At 29.7% G+C, this 5812-nt stretch overlaps 1 pseudogene; it reads left to right on the top strand.

Annotated features, from left to right (window-relative positions):
* The first annotated feature begins 359 nt into the window (after positions 1 to 359).
* On the top strand, positions 360 to 1450 carry LOC114172431 (annotated as a pseudogene).
* The last annotated feature ends 4362 nt before the right edge of the window (positions 1451 to 5812 follow it).

Raw genomic sequence — 5812 nt, forward strand, 5'->3', positions numbered from 1 at the left:
GTCAATCATGTAATTTTACCAATTTTACCACTTTGTGTAATTGATGATGATTTAGGTTATGTGGTAATCATATGTACAGACTCATTAATGAAAAAACCTAGTACAAATCTTATTTCTTAAGGTTGTGTAAATTTGTAAAATAGATTGATCCCAAGTTTTGGTTATTGTTGCTATTTGTGGAACTTTCATAGATATGATTGTTGTTTCTGTTGTGTGAACAAATTTGAAGAATAATATTTTAGTTTTTGCACAAAAGAACTAATTTGTGATTGACAATTTCTCAATGGCTATGCATGACTATCTATTTTAAGGTTGTTCTTAAAAATATGTTATGTTATCTTTCAGATTAACTGACAAAGATGGAACTTGGGTCAAATTCTGATGATAGTAAATCAACATTTTGTTTGGTGGATGAGGATCATACATTTGCAAATTCTATCCGATACACCCTAAATCAGGAGTAGGTATTGTGAATATTCTGATGTGAGTTTAATTCAATATATCTATCTTGATTAATTGAGGTTGTTAGTATTGTTTTGCAGTCCAAGGGTGACATATTGTGGGTACAACATTCCTCATCCCTCATTTAATCGAGTTAATATCAGACTCTAGACAACAGGTAGTGCATGAAGTGTGTTGAGTTTCTGGTCAATTGTTGATCGTAGTGAACAAAATCTTACCATAAGTAAAAAATTTCTACAACAATCATGTATATGCTAAATTCTTTTCGCAAATAAATACAAAATTCTTAGCCTCCAATACTTATCGTTTCGCAAAGATATAATGATGACTTAGTGGTAAAGTTTCAAATAGAGGATGAGAGAAATTGTGAATTCTCTTGGATATATATAGAATAATAATAAATTCTTTGATTCGATAAGTTTACTTAATTCTCGAATTTTGATTTAATAAATCTTTTCATTAGTTCTTTTCAATAAATCAGTTTACCCAATTCCTAAGTTTGATAAAAAGATTCTTGATTTGAAAACACTGGGATGGGTAGATGAAGAATTTATTTCTAAGTTATGTTACTCTATTTTTTGTATTCGTCTCTAATAATTAATAATTTATTGATGAATCACCAATTTTGAATCGTATCTTTCAAGTAAGACTATTTATCTTCTTGTCTCTAAAAAATGGAAATTTAGAAAACCATAGTATATAAAGAACAAACATATCTCATTTAATTTCTATATATATCTACTACCACTAACAAATACTATAATAACTACCATTTGTATATAGAAAAAAAAAATGCAATGTAGTATGACATTGTAAAAAAATGCAATATAGTATGACATTGTAATCTTGTGTTGAATTTGGTTGTGTAGGGGATCCAGCAAAGAAGGTGTTTAAAGATGGATGCTTGGAACTGATGCTCATATGCCGCCATGTTAGGAGCACTTTTGATGATGCTCTATTTGAATTTAAAAAGACCAAAATCAGTTGAACAAGATATGGGTACCATTGAGAGTCTGTAACCACTTCTATTTTTAGTTTCCACACTCATTTAGGTTTTCATGCTTAACCTTAATATATAAGCATGGGTGAATGTTAGGTTATTAGGTTAAGGAAATAAAAATACTAAGGTCATTTAATGCTATTTTTAAGAACTTAGAATATTTAATATAATAACCTATTTAATGTCAAGAGGCTACTTCCTGCCAAGATCAATAAACTTTTTTTCAATCACATATTTTCCTAGTTTTGTGTTTATTTCTTAGGAGGAAAATCTCAATATAGTATCTGACTCTTCTCTTGTTACAACACATTCTCACACTTATAAACACCACACCAATAAAACTTGTATTACTTTTTAACTTAAAAGTGTAATGTTTTTTCGATGTCCTTATTTTTAAAGATTTGATTAAAAAATAGATGTTTAAAAAAAATATTTTTCATACATTTTTTATAGATCTTTATAAACAAACAATGATTCAAAAAAAAATGGTATTTTTGTAACTTTATTTATTTTTTAAAGCATATATATATATATATATTATTTATTATTCTGTTTTAAATTCTTTTAATTTTATTTAAAGTTTTTTTTTAATTTTAGTTATTTTTTCTTTAGTTTATGATTTTCATTTTTCTTTATATTTTATCTTTTAATATATATTTTAAAAATGAAACAAAATATTAATATTTCTTAATAAATATTTAAAATATATATATATATATATATATATATAGTTTTAATTTTATATAATGTATTAAAAAATAAATTAACTTAAAAAATAAATTAAATAAAAATAATAACTAAACTTTACATTACAGAATATATATATATATATATATATATATATATATATATATATATATATATATATATATAATTGTTTTTAATTTTAATTATTTTTAATGCGTTGTATATAATGTATTAAAAATTAAATTGACTTTAAAAATTAAATAAATTTTAAATATAAATTTTAAAATTATTATAATAAAAATTTAATTTTAGAGGAATACTATTATCAGTATATTATTTACATTTATTTAAACAAATCGACCTCTTCGATATAAAAGATTTATTTGAAATATTAAAACTATTACATTTAAGTAAATAAATCTTTTAAAAAAAATATTAAACTAACTTATTTGACAAATAGGCCAAATTCAAATTTAATATATCTCTCGTTTGTTCTTATTTTTTTCAAATATTTAAAATTATCATATTTTTTGTAATTTGTGGTCAATTTGGTCCTTTTTGAAGATGTCACTTAAATAGTTAACGGAAGATAAACCATAATTGTCACGTGTGACTTCGTGGTTTTTTTCATTTTTGTTTAATTTAAAAAAATGAATTTTTTTTAATTTTAAAAATGTTGTCTACGTGTCGACTTAGCATTGTGACATGTGGTAGTATTTCATGGTTTATATTCAATTTGGTCGCAATTTTCGTTAATTTTGTTCAATTTAGTCCCAATTTTTGTTATTTTTGTTCAATTCAGTCTCAATTTTGTTTCTATCCAAAATTACCAAATTTATTTTTTATATAAATGTTATATTGAAAAAAAAAATTTAGTAAAATTCAAATTTATTTTAAATATTTCTTTCATAATTTTTATACCAAACCTGACTATATTTTTGGAGGGAAATTATTATATATATTTGATTTTTGGTACATGTAAAAAATAGGGACAAAGTTAGTTTAAAATTAGAGGAAAAATTCTTCATTGTTTTTAAAATTAGAAGGAAAATTCTTCATTATTTTTTAAATGATTCAGTACAACATTTATATAAAAATTAAATTTGGTCAATTTGGAGAGGAGCAAAATTAGGACTGATTTGAACAAAATTAATGAAAATTGGGACTAAATTGAACAAAATTAACAAAAAATTGGAACCAAATTAAATATAAGCCACGAGATACTGCCACGTGTCACAATTCTTACTTGACACATGGACAATATTTTTAAAATTAAAAAAATTTAAAAAAAATTAAAAAAAAATAAAAAACCATGGAGTGACATGTGGTAGTTACTATTCACCTTCTGTTAACGATTTAAACGGTGTTTGCAAAAAGGACCAAATTGACCACAAATTACAAAAATTAGGCCCATGTTGAACATTTCGAGAAAATGAAGACCAAACGAAACAAAACTCACGAAAATTGGGACCAACAAGATATTTAAGCCTTGAAAGAAAAATTAAAAAACACACATATTTTTATAATTTTTTATGAGTGATCCAATCATCTAAAATAAAACAAAAATCCAAAAATTGAATTTGGTGAACCAAAACTTGTTTATTTCAACCCTAATTAACATAGTGAAATCTATTATTTTTCTCTACTACCTCATTTCAAGTGCATCATGTGAAACCCATGCTCCTTACCAAACAGAGAACACCAACTCTCCTTCTCTCCACTCTCCTCACACACTGATACTTCATCAGCCCCTTCTCATCCATAATTTTCCCTTCCTTCAATCAAAATTTCCTTACTCTTGCATTCAGGTCCTGGAAATGAAGCCCCTACTAGACCCTCTGTGGATTTTCAACCTCTGTTTCCCTCTTCAGAGTGAGTCAAACCAAGTAAAGCTTTTCCTTATTCTCCATACAGAATTCACTTCCTGTTTCTGAGTTAACTAGGTCTATATCTTCTTTTGCAACACTGTGTTGCATTTACATAGGTTGGTTTGAGGTTTTGTGCCCTCACTGTTGATGCAGTGTCTTGCCAAGTCAAAAATCAGAAATAGGTATGGGAAGCTAACCTTTCACTCAAATTTCGTATAAAAATTGTCAATTAGAGCTAGGATTGCATGATTGGGTGCTTGATTGATGAGTAGGAACAATAATGTGTGGTGAATTGCGATTTTGGCATGAACTGTGTGGTTTTGCATGGTTTTGCCAAGGCAAGCAGCTCTCGCCTGAGTGAAAATACCAGAAATTCACCCTTGTTGCTGCGTGAGGTCTCGCCTAGGCGAGCTGGTTCCGCTTGAGCGAGAGTCACTCTCGTTTAAGCGAAACAGCTTAGCCTGAGTGAGAATTTGCTCAAATTTGGGGTTGCTCTCTATTTGGGGTCTCGCCCAGGCGAGAGTGACTCGCCTAAGTGAGACAACTCTCTAGCTTAGGCGAGATCCTCTAGCTTGAACGAGTTTCACTACAGAATTTAGTTACTTCTCTGTTTTAGATTAAATGAAGCTATACTAAGTGAATTGATGTGATATTTGTCTCTTTTGTGCTCGAGTTTTTATGAAAGATAGTATACGTGATGGAGTTGTGTGGATTTGGTTCATTAGAGAATGTGATTGAATTAGGATTTCAAGGGAAATTCTAAAAGGGAAGGTTTTAGTGAATGTAAGGACATGAGGACTTAGTTTGGTGGTATCTTGACGCTCCAATAAACATTAAGACTCATATAGAGTATAATAAATTATGTCGGGAGGAGTAGCAGGAGGTCCTAGTCTATGGACCCGATCCGTCATAGACGCGAATGGGACTTACCCTGGGAGTGGTTGGGTGATAACCCTTTGTGGCCAAAACTCTGCAAAGTTTGGGAACCATCACAGGTGCAAGCCGCCAAGAGCTCCAATGTCTCTTACATAATTTGGATATTGAGTCTAGAGTCACGAATATATGTTGTGGTTGTGGTGGTTTGAATAATTCTGATAAATGTGATAAACCTTGATTGATGTATAATTAATAAGCTGCATGATTTTCTCTAAATTAAGTTAGCTTACCCTTCCTGCATATGTTGTTTCTTTTTGTGTCTTTTCTCTTTTGCAATGATCGCCTATAATTGGTGTGAAAAGATAAAAGTGCAGGCGCAGACACACCCCTCCGGGATAGGAGTTGAGTGGTGACGTGAGCGATCCAGCAGTAGTATTTGTTCTATGTTTTGCTTAGATGTTGGGTGCTTGGTAACCCTTTCTTAGTGTAGGCTGTGTTGATAGACAATACATGTACAATTATTTTTGGGATGACTATATTGATAGTTTATACCAGCTTATTCCTATCATCTGCTTTGAATTATCATAATATAATGTTTTTCCAGATAGTGTAAAAACTATTAAAACAGGATGTTACATTTTTGGTCTCAGAGCCTGGTTCCTTTAGGATCTGTAGGTGTGAGCTTGCTTAGTTTCTGTTGTGTGTTCCTCTTAGTGTCTTTGGCGTGGTTGTGGTATTTGTTAGCTAAACTGATGGTTCCTTTCTTTGTGTGGTCAGAGCTATGGCACCTAGGCCTCCTCCTCCTCCTCTTCCAAACCTAGATAATCCTCATTTGGTGGGAGCAATTGAGGCAATGATTGCAGCCATGCAGTAGCAGAATGCTAACATGGTGAATCAACAAAACCTAGCCTTGTAACAG

The sequence above is a fragment of the Vigna unguiculata genome, unplaced genomic scaffold, assembly GCF_004118075.2.
Source record: "Vigna unguiculata cultivar IT97K-499-35 unplaced genomic scaffold, ASM411807v1 contig_551, whole genome shotgun sequence".
Taxonomy (NCBI): domain Eukaryota; kingdom Viridiplantae; phylum Streptophyta; class Magnoliopsida; order Fabales; family Fabaceae; genus Vigna; species Vigna unguiculata.